The sequence below is a fragment of the Aythya marila genome (genome assembly GCF_965140915.1).
Source record: "Aythya marila genome assembly, chromosome: Z".
NCBI classification, from domain to species: Eukaryota; Metazoa; Chordata; class Aves; order Anseriformes; family Anatidae; genus Aythya; species Aythya marila.
This window is the reverse complement of record NC_139080.1, coordinates 77,904,214-77,929,033: the sequence shown is the minus strand read 5'-3', so window position 1 is coordinate 77,929,033 and position 24,820 is coordinate 77,904,214.

The window sequence follows — 24,820 nt, the reverse complement described above, 5'->3', positions numbered from 1 at the left end:
CCTCCCAAGGAGCAGGGGAAATGCCTGTTGGGACATTTTCTTCCTGGGGGCTCTGAACGCATGTCAGACCTGCTTGTGCTCCATCATCAGCTTTTTCAGCGTTGAGTCATATTGGTTCCATGTTTCAGCCTCAAGATTTTTGAGCTTATGGGCCATCAGTATGCGATGCCTTCTTTCTTCTATCTTAGCGCGTACAGAGCGCGCTCCCTGCAGGCAAGGAAAACACATCCGCATGCAGCGTTAGTCTCCTAGGACTGGGCACAGGCAGGAGCACAGGGACGGTGGGCAGCCAAATCTGCTGCTTCTGCCCTGCTCTGGAATCTCCCAGGGGAAACGGGGCTGGGAAATGCCTATGGCGTACCGTTGTTGAAGGGTCCTGAGGATTATCCAGGCACTCAGGGGTCCTAGGCTTTGGGTAAGCTGGAGGTCTTGGTTTCTTCAGCTCCTCCTCAGATCCCTCGTAAATTGGTGCCATTAATCTAGAAAGACAGAACAGGCTTAGTTTATGGGGGTACACTTGGAGGCAGTTACTCAGAGCTGGGCTCGCAGCTCACAGCTTATCTCCAGCACCACAAAATGCTTCTGGCACAGGAAGACCACCACCACACCAGGACGACAGCTGTCCCTTTGATGTTTCCAGTGCCTTTTGGCATGAGCACATTCACTGCAGCCAAGGGAAACATCTCACTGGCACAAAACCATCTGACTTCCTCCACTTGTGTGGGGAAAAAGGGACAGAATTGTCCCAAGGCCTCACTCAGGCCCGTACTTGTAGGATGTGTTGCTAAGTCGAACACAGACGCACACCATCAGACATGGCGCCATTGGCCCTTTGCACCCACAGCCTTCCCCTCGGGACCTGTGTCATGCCTCAGTTATGGGGTGCAGAGAGATCCCTGGGTTGGCATCGCACCCAGCTCCTTCCCGTGTCACGAGGAAGGGGAAGACGACAAGACCTGGAACCCCAGAACACGGCTCAGGGGCTCAGGGCCTCCAGGGCTGTTCCCAGGCCTCAGCTAGACCGGTGCACACTTACTCTGCCTGTGCTGTCCTTGGCTGCTGTGGCACTTGCTGCCACTCCTTTGGTGCCTTCTGGCTCGTAGGCATTTGGCCTTTCAACTTCTCCTTTATTCTCTTCTTCAGCATCTTATCACACTCCTTTCTCACAATGTGGGAAGGAACTCGCGTGCACTTGAGTATTTGGCAGAACGATTTCTGCAAAACGAGAAGAGAGTCTCGTAAAGAACTGCTGCAAGCAGCTGAGGCTGCTCCTCCCAGTGCGTTCCTGCAGGAAATGGCTCTGAGCAGCAACGGGCCACGCTCTCCAATGGGGTCTCCTACCAACAGACAGTGCTTTCAAGGCTGCAGCCCTTGCTCCCTGAGCCCAGGGCAGGGCCTGTTCTTTCTGCTTGCGTGTGTGCTTCTGCTGAGGCAGGTGCCTCGCACAGCCTCACTTTAGTCTTCAGGGTGCAGGTACAGCAGGCACTCATCCCTCGCAGGGAGGTACAGTCCCTTGGCAGACCCATGCCCATGCCCAGCTCACTGCTGGCTCTGCCCTTTGCTTCTTGCAATAGCTCGTCCCTCATGGCAACACACAGGGGAGCGGGCAGACAGCAGGCACCTGCCTGGCCAGGTGGGGACTGCAATGCTGCTGTGCCGGAGACCTGCACTGCTCCCCTCCCTCCCAAGGAGCAGGGGAAATGCCTGTTGGGACATTTTCTTCCTGGGGGCTCTGAACGCATGTCAGACCTGCTTGTGCTCCATCATCAGCTTTTTCAGCGTTGAGTCATATTGGTTCCATGTTTCAGCCTCAAGATTTTTGAGCTTATGGGCCATCAGTATGCGATGCCTTCTTTCTTCTATCTTAGCGCGTACAGAGCGCGCTCCCTGCAGGCAAGGAAAACACATCCGCATGCAGCGTTAGTCTCCTAGGACTGGGCACAGGCAGGAGCACAGGGACGGTGGGCAGCCAAATCTGCTGCTTCTGCCCTGCTCTGGAATCTCCCAGGGGAAACGGGGCTGGGAAATGCCTATGGCGTACCGTTGTTGAAGGGTCCTGAGGATTATCCAGGCACTCAGGGGTCCTAGGCTTTGGGTAAGCTGGAGGTCTTGGTTTCTTCAGCTCCTCCTCAGATCCCTCCTAAATTGGTGCCATTAATCTAGAAAGACAGAACAGGCTTAGTTTATGGGGGTACACTTGGAGGCAGTTACTCAGAGCTGGGCTCGCAGCTCACATCTTATCTCCAGCACCACAAAATGCTTCTGGCACAGGAAGACCACCACCACACCAGGACGACAGCTGTCCCTTTGATGTTTCCAGTGCCTTTTGGCATGAGCACATTCACTGCAGCCAAGGGAAACATCTCACTGGCACAAAACCATCTGACTTCCTCCACTTGTGTGGGGAAAAACGGACAGAATTGTCCCAAGGCCTCACTCAGGCCCGTACTTGTAGGATGTGTTGCTAAGTCGAACACAGACGCACACCATCAGACATGGCGCCATTGGCCCTTTGCACCCACAGCCTTCCCCTCGGGACCTGTGTCATGCCTCAGTTATGGGGTGCAGAGAGATCCCTGGGTTGGCATCGCACCCAGCTCCTTCCCGTGTCACGAGGAAGGGGAAGACGACAACACCTGGAACCCCAGAACACGGCTCAGGGCCTCAGGGCCTCCAGGGCTGTTCCCAGGCCTCAGCTAGACCGGTGCACACTTACTCTGCCTGTGCTGTCCTTGGCTGCTGTGGCACTTGCTGCCACTCCTTTGGTGCCTTCTGGCTCGTAGGCATTTGGCCTTTCAACTTCTCCTTTATTCTCTTCTTCAGCATCTTATCAGACTCCTTTCTCACAATGTGGGAAGGAACTCGCGTGCACTTGAGTATTTGGCAGAACGATTTCTGCAAAACGAGAAGAGAGTCTCGTAAAGAACTGCTGCAAGCAGCTGAGGCTGCTCCTCCCAGTGCGTTCCTGCAGGAAATGGCTCTGAGCAGCAGCGGGCCACGCTCTCCAATGGGGTCTCCTACCAACAGACAGTGCTTTCAAGGCTGCAGCCCTTGCTCCCTGAGCCCAGGGCAGGGCCTGTTCTTTCTGCTTGCGTGTGTGCTTCTGCTGAGGCAGGTGCCTCGCACAGCCTCACTTTAGTCTTCAGGGTGCAGGTACAGCGGGCACTCATCCCTCGCAGGGAGGTACAGTCCCTTGGCAGACCCATGCCCATGCCCAGCTCACTGCTGGCTCTGCCCTTTGCTTCTTGCAATAGCTCGTCCCTCATGGCAACACACAGGGGAGCGGGCAGACAGCAGGCACCTGCCTGGCCAGGTGGGGACTGCAATGCTGCTGTGCCGGAGACCTGCACTGCTCCCCTCCCTCCCAAGGAGCAGGGGAAATGCCTGTTGGGACATTTTCTTCCTGGGGGCTCTGAACGCATGTCAGACCTGCTTGTGCTCCATCATCAGCTTTTTCAGCGTTGAGTCATATTGGTTCCATGTTTCGGCCTCAAGATTTTTGAGCTTATGGGCCATCAGTATGCGATGCCTTCTTTCTTCTATCTTAGCGCGTACAGAGCGCGCTCCCTGCAGGCAAGGAAAACACATCCGCATGCAGCGTTAGTCTCCTAGGACTGGGCACAGGCAGGAGCACAGGGACGGTGGGCAGCCACATCTGCTGCTTCTGCCCTGCTCTGGAATCTCCCAGGGGAAACGGGGCTGGGAAATGCCTATGGCGTACCGTTGTTGAAGGGTCCTGAGGATTATCCAGGCACTCAGGGGTCCTAGGCTTTGGGTAAGCTGGAGGTCTTGGTTTCTTCAGCTCCTCCTCAGATCCCTCCTAAATTGGTGGCATTAATCTAGAAAGACAGAACAGGCTTAGTTTATGGGGGTACACTTGGAGGCAGTTACTCAGAGCTGGGCTCGCAGCTCACAGCTTATCTCCAGCACCACAAAATGCTTCTGGCACAGGAAGACCACCACCACACCAGGACGACAGCTGTCCCTTTGATGTTTCCAGTGCCTTTTGGCATGAGCACATTCACTGCAGCCAAGGGAAACATCTCACTGGCACAAAACCATCTGACTTCCTCCACTTGTGTGGGGAAAAAGGGACAGAATTGTCCCAAGGCCTCACTCAGGCCCGTACTTGTAGGATGTGTTGCTAAGTCGAACACAGACGCACACCATCAGACATGGCGCCATTGGCCCTTTGCACCCACAGCCTTCCCCTCGGGACCTGTGTCATGCCTCAGTTATGGGGTGCAGAGAGATCCCTGGGTTGGCATCGCACCCAGCTCCTTCCCGTGTCACGAGGAAGGGGAAGACGACAAGACCTGCAACCCCAGAACACTGCTCAGGGCCTCAGGGCCTCCAGGGCTGTTCCCAGGCCTCAGCTAGACCGGTGCACACTTACTCTGCCTGTGCTGTCCTTGGTTGCTGTGGCACTTGCTGCCACTCCTTTGGTGCCTTCTGGCTCGTAGGCATTTGGCCTTTCAACTTCTCCTTTATTCTCTTCTTCAGCATCTTATCACACTCCTTTCTCACAATGTGGGAAGGAACTCGCGTGCACTTGAGTATTTGGCAGAACGATTTCTGCAAAACGAGAAGAGAGTCTCGTAAAGAACTGCTGCAAGCAGCTGAGGCTGCTCCTCCCAGTGCGTTCCTGCAGGAAATGGCTCTGAGCAGCAGCGGGCCACGCTCTCCAATGGGGTCTCCTACCAACAGACAGTGCTTTCAAGGCTGCAGCCCTTGCTCCCTGAGCCCAGGGCAGGGCCTGCCCTTTCTGCTTGCGTGTGTGCTTCTGCTGAGGCAGGTGCCTCGCACAGCCTCACTTTAGTCTTCAGGGTGCAGGTACAGCGGGCACTCATCCCTCGCAGGGAGGTACAGTCCCTTGGCAGACCCATGCCCATGCCCAGCTCACTGCTGGCTCTGCCCTTTGCTTCTTGCAATAGCTCGTCCCTCATGGCAACACACAGGGGAGCGGGCAGACAGCAGGCACCTGCCTGGCCAGGTGGGGACTGCAATGCTGCTGTGCCGGAGACCTGCACTGCTCCCCTCCCTCCCAAGGAGCAGGGGAAATGCCTGTTGGGACATTTTCTTCCTGGGGGCTCTGAACGCATGTCAGACCTGCTTGTGCTCCATCATCAGCTTTTTCAGCGTTGAGTCATATTGGTTCCATGTTTCAGCCTCAAGATTTTTGAGCTTATGGGCCATCAGTATGCGATGCCTTCTTTCTTCTATCTTAGCGCGTACAGAGCGCGCTCCCTGCAGGCAAGGAAAACACATCCGCATGCAGCGTTAGTCTCCTAGGACTGGGCACAGGCAGGAGCACAGGGACGGTGGGCAGCCACATCTGCTGCTTCTGCCCTGCTCTGGAATCTCCCAGGGGAAACGGGGCTGGGAAATGCCTATGGCGTACCGTTGTTGAAGGGTCCTGAGGATTATCCAGGCACTCAGGGGTCCTAGGCTTTGGGTAAGCTGGAGGTCTTGGTTTCTTCAGCTCCTCCTCAGATCCCTCCTAAATTGGTGCCATTAATCTAGAAAGACAGAACAGGCTTAGTTTATGGGGGTACACTTGGAGGCAGTTACTCAGAGCTGGGCTCGCAGCTCACATCTTATCTCCAGCACCACAAAATGCTTCTGGCACAGGAAGACCACCACCACACCAGGACGACAGCTGTCCCTTTGATGTTTCCAGTGCCTTTTGGCATGAGCACATTCACTGCAGCCAAGGGAAACATCTCACTGGCACAAAACCATCTGACTTCCTCCACTTGTGTGGGGAAAAAGGGACAGAATTGTCCCAAGGCCTCACTCAGGCCCGTACCTGTAGGATGTGTTGCTAAGTCGAACACAGACGCACACCATCAGACATGGCGCCATTGGCCCTTTGCACCCACAGCCTTCCCCTCGGGACCTGTGTCATGCCTCAGTTATGGGGTGCAGAGAGATCCCTGGGTTGGCATCGCACCCAGCTCCTTCCCGTGTCACGAGGAAGGGGAAGACGACAACACCTGGAACCCCAGAACACGGCTCAGGGCCTCAGGGCCTCCAGGGCTGTTCCCAGGCCTCAGCTAGACCGGTGCACACTTACTCTGCCTGTGCTGTCCTTGGTTGCTGTGGCACTTGCTGCCACTCCTTTGGTGCCTTCTGGCTCGTAGGCATTTGGCCTTTCAACTTCTCCTTTATTCTCTTCTTCAGCATCTTATCACACTCCTTTCTCACAATGTGGGAAGGAACTCGCGTGCACTTGAGTATTTGGCAGAACGATTTCTGCAAAAGGAGAAGAGAGTCTCGTAAAGAACTGCTGCAAGCAGCTGAGGCTGCTCCTCCCAGTGCGTTCCTGCAGGAAATGGCTCTGAGCAGCAGCGGGCCACGCTCTCCAATGGGGTCTCCTACCAACAGACAGTGCTTTCAAGGCTGCAGCCCTTGCTCCCTGAGCCCAGGGCAGGGCCTGCCCTTTCTGCTTGCGTGTGTGCTTCTGCTGAGGCAGGTGCCTCGCACAGCCTCACTTTAGTCTTCAGGGTGCAGGTACAGCGGGCACTCATCCCTCGCAGGGAGGTACAGTCCCTTGGCAGACCCATGCCCATGCCCAGCTCACTGCTGGCTCTGCCCTTTGCTTCTTGCAATAGCTCGTCCCTCATGGCAACACACAGGGGAGCGGGCAGACAGCAGGCACCTGCCTGGCCAGGTGGGGACTGCAATGCTGCTGTGCCGGAGACCTGCACTGCTCCCCTCCCTCCCAAGGAGCAGGGGAAATGCCTGTTGGGACATTTTCTTCCTGGGGGCTCTGAACGCATGTCAGACCTGCTTGTGCTCCATCATCAGCTTTTTCAGCGTTGAGTCATATTGGTTCCATGTTTCAGCCTCAAGATTTTTGAGCTTATGGGCCATCAGTATGCGATGCCTTCTTTCTTCTATCTTAGCGCGTACAGAGCGCGCTCCCTGCAGGCAAGGAAAACACATCCGCATGCAGCGTTAGTCTCCTAGGACTGGGCACAGGCAGGAGCACAGGGACGGTGGGCAGCCACATCTGCTGCTTCTGCCCTGCTCTGGAATCTCCCAGGGGAAACGGGGCTGGGAAATGCCTATGGCGTACCGTTGTTGAAGGGTCCTGAGGATTATCCAGGCACTCAGGGGTCCTAGGCTTTGGGTAAGCTGGAGGTCTTGGTTTCTTCAGCTCCTCCTCAGATCCCTCGTAAATTGGTGCCATTAATCTAGAAAGACAGAACAGGCTTAGTTTATGGGGGTACACTTGGAGGCAGTTACTCAGAGCTGGGCTCGCAGCTCACAGCTTATCTCCAGCACCACAAAATGCTTCTGGCACAGGAAGACCACCACCACACCAGGACGACAGCTGTCCCTTTGATGTTTCCAGTGCCTTTTGGCATGAGCACATTCACTGCAGCCAAGGGAAACATCTCACTGGCACAAAACCATCTGACTTCCTCCACTTGTGTGGGGAAAAAGGGACAGAATTGTCCCAAGGCCTCACTCAGGCCCGTACTTGTAGGATGTGTTGCTAAGTCGAACACAGACGCACACCATCAGACATGGCGCCATTGGCCCTTTGCACCCACAGCCTTCCCCTCGGGACCTGTGTCATGCCTCAGTTATGGGGTGCAGAGAGATCCCTGGGTTGGCATCGCACCCAGCTCCTTCCCGTGTCACGAGGAAGGGGAAGACGACAACACCTGGAACCCCAGAACACGGCTCAGGGCCTCAGGGCCTCCAGGGCTGTTCCCAGGCCTCAGCTAGACCGGTGCACACTTACTCTGCCTGTGCTGTCCTTGGTTGCTGTGGCACTTGCTGCCACTCCTTTGGTGCCTTCTGGCTCGTAGGCATTTGGCCTTTCAACTTCTCCTTTATTCTCTTCTTCAGCATCTTATCACACTCCTTTCTCACAATGTGGGAAGGAACTCGCGTGCACTTGAGTATTTGGCAGAACGATTTCTGCAAAACGAGAAGAGAGTCTCGTAAAGAACTGCTGCAAGCAGCTGAGGCTGCTCCTCCCAGTGCGTTCCTGCAGGAAATGGCTCTGAGCAGCAGCGGGCCACGCTCTCCAATGGGGTCTCCTACCAACAGACAGTGCTTTCAAGGCTGCAGCCCTTGCTCCCTGAGCCCAGGGCAGGGCCTGCCCTTTCTGCTTGCGTGTGTGCTTCTGCTGAGGCAGGTGCCTCGCACAGCCTCACTTTAGTCTTCAGGGTGCAGGTACAGCGGGCACTCATCCCTCGCAGGGAGGTACAGTCCCTTGGCAGACCCATGCCCATGCCCAGCTCACTGCTGGCTCTGCCCTTTGCTTCTTGCAATAGCTCGTCCCTCATGGCAACACACAGGGGAGCGGGCAGACAGCAGGCACCTGCCTGGCCAGGTGGGGACTGCAATGCTGCTGTGCCGGAGACCTGCACTGCTCCCCTCCCTCCCAAGGAGCAGGGGAAATGCCTGTTGGGACATTTTCTTCCTGGGGGCTCTGAACGCATGTCAGACCTGCTTGTGCTCCATCATCAGCTTTTTCAGCGTTGAGTCATATTGGTTCCATGTTTCAGCCTCAAGATTTTTGAGCTTATGGGCCATCAGTATGCGATGCCTTCTTTCTTCTATCTTAGCGCGTACAGAGCGCGCTCCCTGCAGGCAAGGAAAACACATCCGCATGCAGCGTTAGTCTCCTAGGACTGGGCACAGGCAGGAGCACAGGGACGGTGGGCAGCCAAATCTGCTGCTTCTGCCCTGCTCTGGAATCTCCCAGGGGAAACGGGGCTGGGAAATGCCTATGGCGTACCGTTGTTGAAGGGTCCTGAGGATTATCCAGGCACTCAGGGGTCCTAGGCTTTGGGTAAGCTGGAGGTCTTGGTTTCTTCAGCTCCTCCTCAGATCCCTCGTAAATTGGTGCCATTAATCTAGAAAGACAGAACAGGCTTAGTTTATGGGGGTACACTTGGAGGCAGTTACTCAGAGCTGGGCTCGCAGCTCACAGCTTATCTCCAGCACCACAAAATGCTTCTGGCACAGGAAGACCACCACCACACCAGGACGACAGCTGTCCCTTTGATGTTTCCAGTGCCTTTTGGCATGAGCACATTCACTGCAGCCAAGGGAAACATCTCACTGGCACAAAACCATCTGACTTCCTCCACTTGTGTGGGGAAAAAGGGACAGAATTGTCCCAAGGCCTCACTCAGGCCCGTACTTGTAGGATGTGTTGCTAAGTCGAACACAGACGCACACCATCAGACATGGCGCCATTGGCCCTTTGCACCCACAGCCTTCCCCTCGGGACCTGTGTCATGCCTCAGTTATGGGGTGCAGAGAGATCCCTGGGTTGGCATCGCACCCAGCTCCTTCCCGTGTCACGAGGAAGGGGAAGACGACAACACCTGGAACCCCAGAACACGGCTCAGGGCCTCAGGGCCTCCAGGGCTGTTCCCAGGCCTCAGCTAGACCGGTGCACACTTACTCTGCCTGTGCTGTCCTTGGTTGCTGTGGCACTTGCTGCCACTCCTTTGGTGCCTTCTGGCTCGTAGGCATTTGGCCTTTCAACTTCTCCTTTATTCTCTTCTTCAGCATCTTATCACACTCCTTTCTCACAATGTGGGAAGGAACTCGCGTGCACTTGAGTATTTGGCAGAACGATTTCTGCAAAACGAGAAGAGAGTCTCGTAAAGAACTGCTGCAAGCAGCTGAGGCTGCTCCTCCCAGTGCGTTCCTGCAGGAAATGGCTCTGAGCAGCAGCGGGCCACGCTCTCCAATGGGGTCTCCTACCAACAGACAGTGCTTTCAAGGCTGCAGCCCTTGCTCCCTGAGCCCAGGGCAGGGCCTGCCCTTTCTGCTTGCGTGTGTGCTTCTGCTGAGGCAGGTGCCTCGCACAGCCTCACTTTAGTCTTCAGGGTGCAGGTACAGCGGGCACTCATCCCTCGCAGGGAGGTACAGTCCCTTGGCAGACCCATGCCCATGCCCAGCTCACTGCTGGCTCTGCCCTTTGCTTCTTGCAATAGCTCGTCCCTCATGGCAACACACAGGGGAGCGGGCAGACAGCAGGCACCTGCCTGGCCAGGTGGGGACTGCAATGCTGCTGTGCCGGAGACCTGCACTGCTCCCCTCCCTCCCAAGGAGCAGGGGAAATGCCTGTTGGGACATTTTCTTCCTGGGGGCTCTGAACGCATGTCAGACCTGCTTGTGCTCCATCATCAGCTTTTTCAGCGTTGAGTCATATTGGTTCCATGTTTCAGCCTCAAGATTTTTGAGCTTATGGGCCATCAGTATGCGATGCCTTCTTTCTTCTATCTTAGCGCGTACAGAGCGCGCTCCCTGCAGGCAAGGAAAACACATCCGCATGCAGCGTTAGTCTCCTAGGACTGGGCACAGGCAGGAGCACAGGGACGGTGGGCAGCCACATCTGCTGCTTCTGCCCTGCTCTGGAATCTCCCAGGGGAAACGGGGCTGGGAAATGCCTATGGCGTACCGTTGTTGAAGGGTCCTGAGGATTATCCAGGCACTCAGGGGTCCTAGGCTTTGGGTAAGCTGGAGGTCTTGGTTTCTTCAGCTCCTCCTCAGATCCCTCCTAAATTGGTGCCATTAATCTAGAAAGACAGAACAGGCTTAGTTTATGGGGGTACACTTGGAGGCAGTTACTCAGAGCTGGGCTCGCAGCTCACAGCTTATCTCCAGCACCACAAAATGCTTCTGGCACAGGAAGACCACCACCACACCAGGACGACAGCTGTCCCTTTGATGTTTCCAGTGCCTTTTGGCATGAGCACATTCACTGCAGCCAAGGAAAACATCTCACTGGCACAAAACCATCTGACTTCCTCCACTTGTGTGGGGAAAAAGGGACAGAATTGTCCCAAGGCCTCACTCAGGCCCGTACTTGTAGGATGTGTTGCTAAGTCGAACACAGACGCACACCATCAGACATGGCGCCATTGGCCCTTTGCACCCACAGCCTTCCCCTCGGGACCTGTGTCATGCCTCAGTTATGGGGTGCAGAGAGATCCCTGGGTTGGCATCGCACCCAGCTCCTTCCCGTGTCACGAGGAAGGGGAAGACGACAACACCTGGAACCCCAGAACACGGCTCAGGGCCTCAGGGCCTCCAGGGCTGTTCCCAGGCCTCAGCTAGACCGGTGCACACTTACTCTGCCTGTGCTGTCCTTGGTTGCTGTGGCACTTGCTGCCACTCCTTTGGTGCCTTCTGGCTCGTAGGCATTTGGCCTTTCAACTTCTCCTTTATTCTCTTCTTCAGCATCTTATCACACTCCTTTCTCACAATGTGGGAAGGAACTCGCGTGCACTTGAGTATTTGGCAGAACGATTTCTGCAAAACGAGAAGAGAGTCTCGTAAAGAACTGCTGCAAGCAGCTGAGGCTGCTCCTCCCAGTGCGTTCCTGCAGGAAATGGCTCTGAGCAGCAGCGGGCCACGCTCTCCAATGGGGTCTCCTACCAACAGACAGTGCTTTCAAGGCTGCAGCCCTTGCTCCCTGAGCCCAGGGCAGGGCCTGCCCTTTCTGCTTGCGTGTGTGCTTCTGCTGAGGCAGGTGCCTCGCACAGCCTCACTTTAGTCTTCAGGGTGCAGGTACAGCGGGCACTCATCCCTCGCAGGGAGGTACAGTCCCTTGGCAGACCCATGCCCATGCCCAGCTCACTGCTGGCTCTGCCCTTTGCTTCTTGCAATAGCTCGTCCCTCATGGCAACACACAGGGGAGCGGGCAGACAGCAGGCACCTGCCTGGCCAGGTGGGGACTGCAATGCTGCTGTGCCGGAGACCTGCACTGCTCCCCTCCCTCCCAAGGAGCAGGGGAAATGCCTGTTGGGACATTTTCTTCCTGGGGGCTCTGAACGCATGTCAGACCTGCTTGTGCTCCATCATCAGCTTTTTCAGCGTTGAGTCATATTGGTTCCATGTTTCAGCCTCAAGATTTTTGAGCTTATGGGCCATCAGTATGCGATGCCTTCTTTCTTCTATCTTAGCGCGTACAGAGCGCGCTCCCTGCAGGCAAGGAAAACACATCCGCATGCAGCGTTAGTCTCCTAGGACTGGGCACAGGCAGGAGCACAGGGACGGTGGGCAGCCACATCTGCTGCTTCTGCCCTGCTCTGGAATCTCCCAGGGGAAACGGGGCTGGGAAATGCCTATGGCGTACCGTTGTTGAAGGGTCCTGAGGATTATCCAGGCACTCAGGGGTCCTAGGCTTTGGGTAAGCTGGAGGTCTTGGTTTCTTCAGCTCCTCCTCAGATCCCTCGTAAATTGGTGCCATTAATCTAGAAAGACAGAACAGGCTTAGTTTATGGGGGTACACTTGGAGGCAGTTACTCAGAGCTGGGCTCGCAGCTCACATCTTATCTCCAGCACCACAAAATGCTTCTGGCACAGGAAGACCACCACCACACCAGGACGACAGCTGTCCCTTTGATGTTTCCAGTGCCTTTTGGCATGAGCACATTCACTGCAGCCAAGGGAAACATCTCACTGGCACAAAACCATCTGACTTCCTCCACTTGTGTGGGGAAAAAGGGACAGAATTGTCCCAAGGCCTCACTCAGGCCCGTACTTGTAGGATGTGTTGCTAAGTCGAACACAGACGCACACCATCAGACATGGCGCCATTGGCCCTTTGCACCCACAGCCTTCCCCTCGGGACCTGTGTCATGCCTCAGTTATGGGGTGCAGAGAGATCCCTGGGTTGGCATCGCACCCAGCTCCTTCCCGTGTCACGAGGAAGGGGAAGACGACAACACCTGGAACCCCAGAACACGGCTCAGGGCCTCAGGGCCTCCAGGGCTGTTCCCAGGCCTCAGCTAGACCGGTGCACACTTACTCTGCCTGTGCTGTCCTTGGTTGCTGTGGCACTTGCTGCCACTCCTTTGGTGCCTTCTGGCTCGTAGGCATTTGGCCTTTCAACTTCTCCTTTATTCTCTTCTTCAGCATCTTATCACACTCCTTTCTCACAATGTGGGAAGGAACTCGCGTGCACTTGAGTATTTGGCAGAACGATTTCTGCAAAACGAGAAGAGAGTCTCGTAAAGAACTGCTGCAAGCAGCTGAGGCTGCTCCTCCCAGTGCGTTCCTGCAGGAAATGGCTCTGAGCAGCAGCGGGCCACGCTCTCCAATGGGGTCTCCTACCAACAGACAGTGCTTTCAAGGCTGCAGCCCTTGCTCCCTGAGCCCAGGGCAGGGCCTGCCCTTTCTGCTTGCGTGTGTGCTTCTGCTGAGGCAGGTGCCTCGCACAGCCTCACTTTAGTCTTCAGGGTGCAGGTACAGCGGGCACTCATCCCTCGCAGGGAGGTACAGTCCCTTGGCAGACCCATGCCCATGCCCAGCTCACTGCTGGCTCTGCCCTTTGCTTCTTGCAATAGCTCGTCCCTCATGGCAACACACAGGGGAGCGGGCAGACAGCAGGCACCTGCCTGGCCAGGTGGGGACTGCAATGCTGCTGTGCCGGAGACCTGCACTGCTCCCCTCCCTCCCAAGGAGCAGGGGAAATGCCTGTTGGGACATTTTCTTCCTGGGGGCTCTGAACGCATGTCAGACCTGCTTGTGCTCCATCATCAGCTTTTTCAGCGTTGAGTCATATTGGTTCCATGTTTCAGCCTCAAGATTTTTGAGCTTATGGGCCATCAGTATGCGATGCCTTCTTTCTTCTATCTTAGCGCGTACAGAGCGCGCTCCCTGCAGGCAAGGAAAACACATCCGCATGCAGCGTTAGTCTCCTAGGACTGGGCACAGGCAGGAGCACAGGGACGGTGGGCAGCCACATCTGCTGCTTCTGCCCTGCTCTGGAATCTCCCAGGGGAAACGGGGCTGGGAAATGCCTATGGCGTACCGTTGTTGAAGGGTCCTGAGGATTATCCAGGCACTCAGGGGTCCTAGGCTTTGGGTAAGCTGGAGGTCTTGGTTTCTTCAGCTCCTCCTCAGATCCCTCGTAAATTGGTGCCATTAATCTAGAAAGACAGAACAGGCTTAGTTTATGGGGGTACACTTGGAGGCAGTTACTCAGAGCTGGGCTCGCAGCTCACAGCTTATCTCCAGCACCACAAAATGCTTCTGGCACAGGAAGACCACCACCACACCAGGACGACAGCTGTCCCTTTGATGTTTCCAGTGCCTTTTGGCACGAGCACATTCACTGCAGCCAAGGGAAACATCTCACTGGCACAAAACCATCTGACTTCCTCCACTTGTGTGGGGAAAAAGGGACAGAATTGTCCCAAGGCCTCACTCAGGCCCGTACTTGTAGGATGTGTTGCTAAGTCGAACACAGACGCACACCATCAGACATGGCGCCATTGGCCCTTTGCACCCACAGCCTTCCCCTCGGGACCTGTGTCATGCCTCAGTTATGGGGTGCAGAGAGATCCCTGGGTTGGCATCGCACCCAGCTCCTTCCCGTGTCACGAGGAAGGGGAAGACGACAACACCTGGAACCCCAGAACACGGCTCAGGGCCTCAGGGCCTCCAGGGCTGTTCCCAGGCCTCAGCTAGACCGGTGCACACTTACTCTGCCTGTGCTGTCCTTGGTTGCTGTGGCACTTGCTGCCACTCCTTTGGTGCCTTCTGGCTCGTAGGCATTTGGCCTTTCAACTTCTCCTTTATTCTCTTCTTCAGCATCTTATCACACTCCTTTCTCACAATGTGGGAAGGAACTCGCGTGCACTTGAGTATTTGGCAGAACGATTTCTGCAAAACGAGAAGAGAGTCTCGTAAAGAACTGCTGCAAGCAGCTGAGGCTGCTCCTCCCAGTGCGTTCCTGCAGGAAATGGCTCTGAGCAGCAGCGGGCCACGCTCTCCAATGGGGTCTCCTACCAACAGACAGTGCTTTCAAGGCTGCAGCCCTTGCTCCCTGAGCCCAGGGCAGGGCCTGCCCTTTCTGCTTGCGTGTGTGCTTCTGCTGAGGCAGGTGCCTCGCACAGCCTCACTTTAGTCTTCAGGGTGCAGGTACAGCGGGCACTCATCCCTCGCAGGGAGGTACAGTCCCTTGGCAGACCCATGCCCATGCCCAGCTCACTGCTGGCTCTGCCCTTTGCTTCTTGCAATAGCTCGTCCCTCATGGCAACACACAGGGGAGCGGGCAGACAGCAGGCACCTGCCTGGCCAGGTGGGGACTGCAATGCTGCTGTGCCGGAGACCTGCACTGCTCCCCTCCCTCCCAAGGAGCAGGGGAAATGCCTGTTGGGACATTTTCTTCCTGGGGGCTCTGAACGCATGTCAGACCTGCTTGTGCTCCATCATCAGCTTTTTCAGCGTTGAGTCATATTGGTTCCATGTTTCAGCCTCAAGATTTCTGAGCTTATGGGCCATCAGTATGCGATGCCTTCTTTCTTCTATCTTAGCGCGTACAGAGCGCGCTCCCTGCAGGCAAGGAAAACACATCCGCATGCAGCGTTAGTCTCCTAGGACTGGGCACAGGCAGGAGCACAGGGACGGTGGGCAGCCACATCTGCTGCTTCTGCCCTGCTCTGGAATCTCCCAGGGGAAACGGGGCTGGGAAATGCCTATGGCGTACCGTTGTTGAAGGGTCCTGAGGATTATCCAGGCACTCAGGGGTCCTAGGCTTTGGGTAAGCTGGAGGTCTTGGTTTCTTCAGCTCCTCCTCAGATCCCTCGTAAATTGGTGGCATTAATCTAGAAAGACAGAACAGGCTTAGTTTATGGGGGTACACTTGGAGGCAGTTACTCAGAGCTGGGCTCGCAGCTCACAGCTTATCTCCAGCACCACAAAATGCTTCTGGCACAGGAAGACCACCACCACACCAGGACGACAGCTGTCCCTTTGATGTTTCCAGTGCCTTTTGGCATGAGCACATTCACTGCAGCCAAGGGAAACATCTCACTGGCACAAAACCATCTGACTTCCTCCACTTGTGTGGGGAAAAAGGGACAGAATTGTCCCAAGGCCTCACTCAGGCCCGTACTTGTAGGATGTGTTGCTAAGTCGAACACAGACGCACACCATCAGACATGGCGCCATTGGCCCTTTGCACCCACAGCCTTTCCCTCGGGACCTGTGTCATGCCTTAGTTATGGGGTGCAGAGAGATCCCTGGGTTGGCATCGCACCCAGCTCCTTCCCGTGTCACGAGGAAGGGGAAGACGACAACACCTGGAACCCCAGAACACGGCTCAGGGCCTCAGGGCCTCCAGGGCTGTTCCCAGGCCTCAGCTAGACCGGTGCACACTTACTCTGCCTGTGCTGTCCTTGGTTGCTGTGGCACTTGCTGCCACTCCTTTGGTGCCTTCTGGCTCGTAGGCATTTGGCCTTTCAACTTCTCCTTTATTCTCTTCTTCAGCATCTTATCAGACTCCTTTCTCACAATGTGGGAAGGAACTCGCGTGCACTTGAGTATTTGGCAGAACGATTTCTGCAAAACGAGAAGAGAGTCTCGTAAAGAACTGCTGCAAGCAGCTGAGGCTGCTCCTCCCAGTGCGTTCCTGCAGGAAATGGCTTTGAGCAGCAGCGGGCCACGCTCTCCAATGGGGTCTCCTACCAACAGACAGTGCTTTCAAGGCTGCAGCCCTTGCTCCCTGAGCCCAGGGCAGGGCCTGCCCTTTCTGCTTGCGTGTGTGCTTCTGCTGAGGCAGGTGCCTCGCACAGCCTCACTTTAGTCTTCAGGGTGCAGGTACAGCGGGCACTCATCCCTCGCAGGGAGGTACAGTCCCTTGGCAGACCCATGCCCATGCCCAGCTCACTGCTGGCTCTGCCCTTTGCTTCTTGCAATAGCTCGTCCCTCATGGCAACACACAGGGGAGCGGGCAGACAGCAGGCACCTGCCTGGCCAGGTGGGGACTGCAATGCTGCTGTGCCGGAGACCTGCACTGCTCCCCTCCCTCCCAAGGAGCAGGGGAAATGCCTGTTGGGACATTTTCTTCCTGGGGGCTCTGAACGCATGTCAGACCTGCTTGTGCTCCATCATCAGCTTTTTCAGCGTTGAGTCATATTGGTTCCATGTTTCAGCCTCAAGATTTTTGAGCTTATGGGCCATCAGTATGCGATGCCTTCTTTCTTCTATCTTAGCGCGTACAGAGCGCGCTCCCTGCAGGCAAGGAAAACACATCCGCATGCAGCGTTAGTCTCCTAGGACTGGGCACAGGCAGGAGCACAGGGACGGTGGGCAGCCACATCTGCTGCTTCTGCCCTGCTCTGGAATCTCCCAGGGGAAACGGGGCTGGGAAATGCCTATGGCGTACCGTTGTTGAAGGGTCCTGAGGATTATCCAGGCACTCAGGGGTCCTAGGCTTTGGGTAAGCTGGAGGTCTTGGTTTCTTCAGCTCCTCCTCAGATCCCTCGTAAATTGGTGCCATTAATCTAGAAAGACAGAACAGGCTTAGTTTATGGGGGTACACTTGGAGGCAGTTACTCAGAGCTGGGCTCGCAGCTCACAGCTTATCTCCAGCACCACAAAATGCTTCTGGCACAGGAAGACCACCACCACACCAGGACGACAGCTGTCCCTTTGATGTTTCCAGTGCCTTTTGGCACGAGCACATTCACTGCAGCCAAGGGAAACATCTCACTGGCACAAAACCATCTGACTTCCTCCACTTGTGTGGGGAAAAAGGGACAGAATTGTCCCAAGGCCTCACTCAGGCCCGTACTTGTAGGATGTGTTGCTAAGTCGAACACAGACGCACACCATCAGACATGGCGCCATTGGCCCTTTGCACCCACAGCCTTCCCCTCGGGACCTGTGTCATGCCTCAGTTATGGGGTGCAGAGAGATCCCTGGGTTGGCATCGCACCCAGCTCCTTCCCGTGTCACGAGGAAGGGGAAGACGACAACACCTGGAACCCCAGAACACGGCTCAGGGCCTCAGGGCCTCCAGGGCTGTTCCCAGGCCTCAGCTAGACCGGTGCACACTTACTCTGCCTGTGCTGTCCTTGGTTGCTGTGGCACTTGCTGCCACTCCTTTGGTGCCTTCTGGCTCGTAGGCATTTGGCCTTTCAACTTCTCCTTTATTCTCTTCTTCAGCATCTTATCACACTCCTTTCTCACAATGTGGGAAGGAACTCGCGTGCACTTGAGTATTTGGCAGAACGATTTCTGCAAAACGAGAAGAGAGTCTCGTAAAGAACTGCTGCAAGCAGCTGAGGCTGCTCCTCCCAGTGCGTTCCTGCAGGAAATGGCTCTGAGCAGCAGCGGGCCACGCTCTCCAATGGGGTCTCCTACCAACAGACAGTGCTTTCAAGGCTGCAGCCCTTGCTCCCTGAGCCCAGGGCAGGGCCTGCCCTTTCTGCTTGCGTGTGTGCTTCTGCTGAGGCAGGTGCCTCGCACAGCCTCACTTTAGTCTTCAGGGTGCAGGTACAGCGGGCACTCATCCCTCGCAGGGAGGTACAGTCCCTTGGCAGACCCATGCCCATGCCCAGCTCACTGCTGGCTCTGCCCTTTGCTTCTTGCAATAGCTCGTCCCTCATGGCAACACACAGGGGAGCGGGCAGACAGCAGGCACCTGCCTGGCCAGGTGGGGACTGCAATGCTGCTGTGCCGGAGACCTGCACTGCTCCCCTCCCTCCCAAGGAGCAGGGGAAATGCCTGTTGGGACATTTTCTTCCTGGGGGCTCTGAACGCATGTCAGACCTGCTTGTGCTCCATCATCAGCTTTTTCAGCGTTGAGTCATATTGGTTCCATGTTTCAGCCTCAAGATTTTTGAGCTTATGGGCCATCAGTATGCGATGCCTTCTTTCTTCTATCTTAGCGCGTACAGACCGCGCTCCCTGCAGGCAAGGAAAACACATCCGCATGCAGCGTTAGTCTCCTAGGACTGGGCACAGGCAGGAGCACAGGGACGGTGGGCAGCCACATCTGCTGCTTCTGCCCTGCTCTGGAATCTCCCAGGGGAAACAGGGCTGGGAAATGCCTGTGGCGTACCGTTGTTGAAGGGTCCTGAGGATTATCCAGGCACTCAGGGGTCCTAGGCTTTGGGTAAGCTGGAGGTCTTGGTTTCTTCAGCTCCTCCTCAGATCCCTCGTAAATTGGTGCCATTAATCTAGAAAGACAGAACAGGCTTAGTTTATGGGGGTACACTTGGAGGCAGTTACTCAGAGCTGGGCTCGCAGCTCACAGCTTATCTCCAGCACCACAAAATGCTTCTGGCACAGGAAGACCACCACCACACCAGGACGACAGCTGTCCCTTTGATGTTTCCAGTGCCTTTTGGCATGAGCACATTCACTGCAGCCAAGGGAAACATCTCACTGGCACAAAACCATCTGACTTCCTCCACTTGTGTGGGGAAAAAGGGACAGAATTGTCCCAAGGCCTCACTCAGGCCCGTACTTGTAGGATGTGTTGCTAAGTCGAACACAGACGCACACCATCAGACATGGCGCCATTGGCCCTTTGCACCCACAGCCTTCCCCTCGGGACCTGTGTCATGCCTCAGTTATGGGGTGCAGAGAGATCCCTGGGTTGGCATCGCACCCAGCTCCTTCCCGTGTCACGAGGAAGGGGAAGACGACAACACCTGGAACCCCAGAACACGGCTCAGGGCCTCAGGGCCTCCAGGGCTGTTCCCAGGCCTCAGCTAGACCGGTGCACACTTACTCTGCCTGTGCTGTCCTTGGTTGCTGTGGCACTTGCTGCCACTCCTTTGGTGCCTTCTGGCTCGTAGGCATTTGGCCTTTCAACTTCTCCTTTATTCTCTTCTTCAGCATCTTATCACACTCCTTTCTCACAATGTGGGAAGGAACTCGCGTGCACTTGAGTATTTGGCAGAACTATTTCTGCAAAACGAGAAGAGAGTCTCGTAAAGAACTGCTGCAAGCAGCTGAGGCTGCTCCTCCCAGTGCGTTCCTGCAGGAAATGGCTCTGAGCAGCAGCGGGCCACGCTCTCCAATGGGGTCTCCTACCAACAGACAGTGCTTTCAAGGCTGCAGCCCTTGCTCCCTGAGCCCAGGGCAGGGCCTGCCCTTTCTGCTTGCGTGTGTGCTTCTGCTGAGGCAGGTGCCTCGCACAGCCTCACTTTAGTCTTCAGGGTGCAGGTACAGCGGGCACTCATCCCTCGCAGGGAGGTACAGTCCCTTGGCAGACCCATGCCCATGCCCAGCTCACTGCTGGCTCTGCCCTTTGCTTCTTGCAATAGCTCGTCCCTCATGGCAACACACAGGGGAGCGGGCAGACAGCAGGCACCTGCCTGGCCAGGTGGGGACTGCAATGCTGCTGTGCCGGAGACCTGCACTGCTCCCCTCCCTCCCAAGGAGCAGGGGAAATGCCTGTTGGGACATTTTCTTCCTGGGGGCTCTGAACGCATGTCAGACCTGCTTGTGCTCCATCATCAGCTTTTTCAGCGTTGAGTCATATTGGTTCCATGTTTCAGCCTCAAGATTTTTGAGCTTATGGGCCATCAGTATGCGATGCCTTCTTTCTTCTATCTTAGCGCGTACAGACCGCGCTCCCTGCAGGCAAGGAAAACACATCCGCATGCAGCGTTAGTCTCCTAGGACTGGGCACAGGCAGGAGCACAGGGACGGTGGGCAGCCACATCTGCTGCTTCTGCCCTGCTCTGGAATCTCCCAGGGGAAACGGGGCTGGGAAATGCCTATGGCGTACCGTTGTTGAAGGGTCCTGAGGATTATCCAGGCACTCAGGGGTCCTAGGCTTTGGGTAAGCTGGAGGTCTTGGTTTCTTCAGCTCCTCCTCAGATCCCTCCTAAATTGGTGCCATTAATCTAGAAAGACAGAACAGGCTTAGTTTATGGGGGTACACTTGGAGGCAGTTACTCAGAGCTGGGCTCGCAGCTCACAGCTTATCTCCAGCACCACAAAATGCTTCTGGCACAGGAAGACCACCACCACACCAGGACGACAGCTGTCCCTTTGATGTTTCCAGTGCCTTTTGGCATGAGCACATTCACTGCAGCCAAGGGAAACATCTCACTGGCACAAAACCATCTGACTTCCTCCACTTGTGTGGGGAAAAAGGGACAGAATTGTCCCAAGGCCTCACTCAGGCCCGTACTTGTAGGATGTGTTGCTAAGTCGAACACAGACGCACACCATCAGACATGGCGCCATTGGCCCTTTGCACCCACAGCCTTCCCCTCGGGACCTGTGTCATGCCTCAGTTATGGGGTGCAGAGAGATCCCTGGGTTGGCATCGCACCCAGCTCCTTCCCGTGTCACGAGGAAGGGGAAGACGACAACACCTGGAACCCCAGAACACGGCTCAGGGCCTCAGGGCCTCCAGGGCTGTTCCCAGGCCTCAGCTAGACCGGTGCACACTTACTCTGCCTGTGCTGTCCTTGGTTGCTGTGGCACTTGCTGCCACTCCTTTGGTGCCTTCTGGCTCGTAGGCATTTGGCCTTTCAACTTCTCCTTTATTCTCTTCTTCAGCATCTTATCACACTCCTTTCTCACAATGTGGGAAGGAACTCGCGTGCACTTGAGTATTTGGCAGAACGATTTCTGCAAAACGAGAAGAGAGTCTCGTAAAGAACTGCTGCAAGCAGCTGAGGCTGCTCCTCCCAGTGCGTTCCTGCAGGAAATGGCTCTGAGCAGCAGCGGGCCACGCTCTCCAATGGGGTCTCCTACCAACAGACAGTGCTTTCAAGGCTGCAGCCCTTGCTCCCTGAGCCCAGGGCAGGGCCTGCCCTTTCTGCTTGCGTGTGTGCTTCTGCTGAGGCAGGTGCCTCGCACAGCCTCACTTTAGTCTTCAGGGTGCAGGTACAGCGGGCACTCATCCCTCGCAGGGAGGTACAGTCCCTTGGCAGACCCATGCCCATGCCCAGCTCACTGCTGGCTCTGCCCTTTGCTTCTTGCAATAGCTCGTCCCTCATGGCAACACACAGGGGAGCGGGCAGACAGCAGGCACCTGCCTGGCCAGGTGGGGACTGCAATGCTGCTGTGCCGGAGACCTGCACTGCTCCCCTCCCTCCCAAGGAGCAGGGGAAATGCCTGTTGGGACATTTTCTTCCTGGGGGCTCTGAACGCATGTCAGACCTGCTTGTGCTCCATCATCAGCTTTTTCAGCGTTGAGTCATATTGGTTCCATGTTTCAGCCTCAAGATTTTTGAGCTTATGGGCCATCAGTATGCGATGCCTTCTTTCTTCTATCTTAGCGCGTACAGACCGCGCTCCCTGCAGGCAAGGAAAACACATCCGCATGCAGCGTTAGTCTCCTAGGACTGGGCACAGGCAGGAGCACAGGGACGGTGGGCAGCCACATCTGCTGCTTCTGCCCTGCTCTGGAATCTCCCAGGGGAAACAGGGCTGGGAAATGCCTGTGGCGTACCGTTGTTGAAGGGTCCTGAGGATTATCCAGGCACTCAGGGGTCCTAGGCTTTGGGTAAGCTGGAGGTCTTGGTTTCTTCAGCTCCTCCTCAGATCCCTCCTAAATTGGTGCCATTAATCTAGAAAGACAGAACAGGCTTAGTTTATGGGGGTACACTTGGAGGCAGTTACTCAGAGCTGGGCTCGCAGCTCACATCTTATCTCCAGCACCACAAAATGCTTCTGGCACAGGAAGACCACCACCACACCAGGACGACAGCTGTCCCTTTGATGTTTCCAGTGCCTTTTGGCATGAGCACATTCACTGCAGCCAAGGGAAACATCTCACTGGCACAAAACCATCTGACTTCCTCCACTTGTGTGGGGAAAAAGGGACAGAATTGTCCCAAGGCCTCACTCAGGCCCGTACTTGTAGGATGTGTTGCTAAGTCGAACACAGACGCACACCATCAGACATGGCGCCATTGGCCCTTTGCACCCACAGCCTTCCCCTCGGGACCTGTGTCATGCCTCAGTTATGGGGTGCAGAGAGATCCCTGGGTTGGCATCGCACCCAGCTCCTTCCCGTGTCACGAGGAAGGGGAAGACGACAACACCTGGAACCCCAGAACACGGCTCAGGGCCTCAGGGCCTCCAGGGCTGTTCCCAGGCCTCAGCTAGACCGGTGCACACTTACTCTGCCTGTGCTGTCCTTGGTTGCTGTGGCACTTGCTGCCACTCCTTTGGTGCCTTCTGGCTCGTAGGCATTTGGCCTTTCAACTTCTCCTTTATTCTCTTCTTCAGCATCTTATCACACTCCTTTCTCACAATGTGGGAAGGAACTCGCGTGCACTTGAGTATTTGGCAGAACGATTTCTGCAAAACGAGAAGAGAGTCTCGTAAAGAACTGCTGCAAGCAGCTGAGGCTGCTCCTCCCAGTGCGTTCCTGCAGGAAATGGCTCTGAGCAGCAGCGGGCCACGCTCTCCAATGGGGTCTCCTACCAACAGACAGTGCTTTCAAGGCTGCAGCCCTTGCTCCCTGAGCCCAGGGCAGGGCCTGCCCTTTCTGCTTGCGTGTGTGCTTCTGCTGAGGCAGGTGCCTCGCACAGCCTCACTTTAGTCTTCAGGGTGCAGGTACAGCGGGCACTCATCCCTCGCAGGGAGGTACAGTCCCTTGGCAGACCCATGCCCATGCCCAGCTCACTGCTGGCTCTGCCCTTTGCTTCTTGCAATAGCTCGTCCCTCATGGCAACACACAGGGGAGCGGGCAGACAGCAGGCACCTGCCTGGCCAGGTGGGGACTGCAATGCTGCTGTGCCGGAGACCTGCACTGCTCCCCTCCCTCCCAAGGAGCAGGGGAAATGCCTGTTGGGACATTTTCTTCCTGGGGGCTCTGAACGCATGTCAGACCTGCTTGTGCTCCATCATCAGCTTTTTCAGCGTTGAGTCATATTGGTTCCATGTTTCAGCCTCAAGATTTTTGAGCTTATGGGCCATCAGTATGCGATGCCTTCTTTCTTCTATCTTAGCGCGTACAGAGCGCGCTCCCTGCAGGCAAGGAAAACACATCCGCATGCAGCGTTAGTCTCCTAGGACTGGGCACAGGCAGGAGCACAGGGACGGTGGGCAGCCACATCTGCTGCTTCTGCCCTGCTCTGGAATCTCCCAGGGGAAACGGGGCTGGGAAATGCCTATGGCGTACCGTTGTTGAAGGGTCCTGAGGATTATCCAGGCACTCAGGGGTCCTAGGCTTTGGGTAAGCTGGAGGTCTTGGTTTCTTCAGCTCCTCCTCAGATCCCTCCTAAATTGGTGGCATTAATCTAGAAAGACAGAACAGGCTTAGTTTATGGGGGTACACTTGGAGGCAGTTACTCAGAGCTGGGCTCGCAGCTCACATCTTATCTCCAGCACCACAAAATGCTTCTGGCACAGGAAGACCACCACCACACCAGGACGACAGCTGTCCCTTTGATGTTTCCAGTGCCTTTTGGCATGAGCACATTCACTGCAGCCAAGGGAAACATCTCACTGGCACAAAACCATCTGACTTCCTCCACTTGTGTGGGGAAAAAGGGACAGAATTGTCCCAAGGCCTCACTCAGGCCCGTACTTGTAGGATGTGTTGCTAAGTCGAACACAGACGCACACCATCAGACATGGCGCCATTGGCCCTTTGCACCCACAGCCTTCCCCTCGGGACCTGTGTCATGCCTCAGTTATGGGGTGCAGAGAGATCCCTGGGTTGGCATCGCACCCAGCTCCTTCCCGTGTCACGAGGAAGGGGAAGACGACAAGACCTGCAACCCCAGAACACGGCTCAGGGCCTCAGGGCCTCCAGGGCTGTTCCCAGGCCTCAGCTAGACCGGTGCACACTTACTCTGCCTGTGCTGTCCTTGGTTGCTGTGGCACTTGCTGCCACTCCTTTGGTGCCTTCTGGCTCGTAGGCATTTGGCCTTTCAACTTCTCCTTTATTCTCTTCTTCAGCATCTTATCACACTCCTTTCTCACAATGTGGGAAGGAACTCGCGTGCACTTGAGTATTTGGCAGAACGATTTCTGCAAAACGAGAAGAGAGTCTCGTAAAGAACTGCTGCAAGCAGCTGAGGCTGCTCCTCCCAGTGCGTTCCTGCAGGAAATGGCT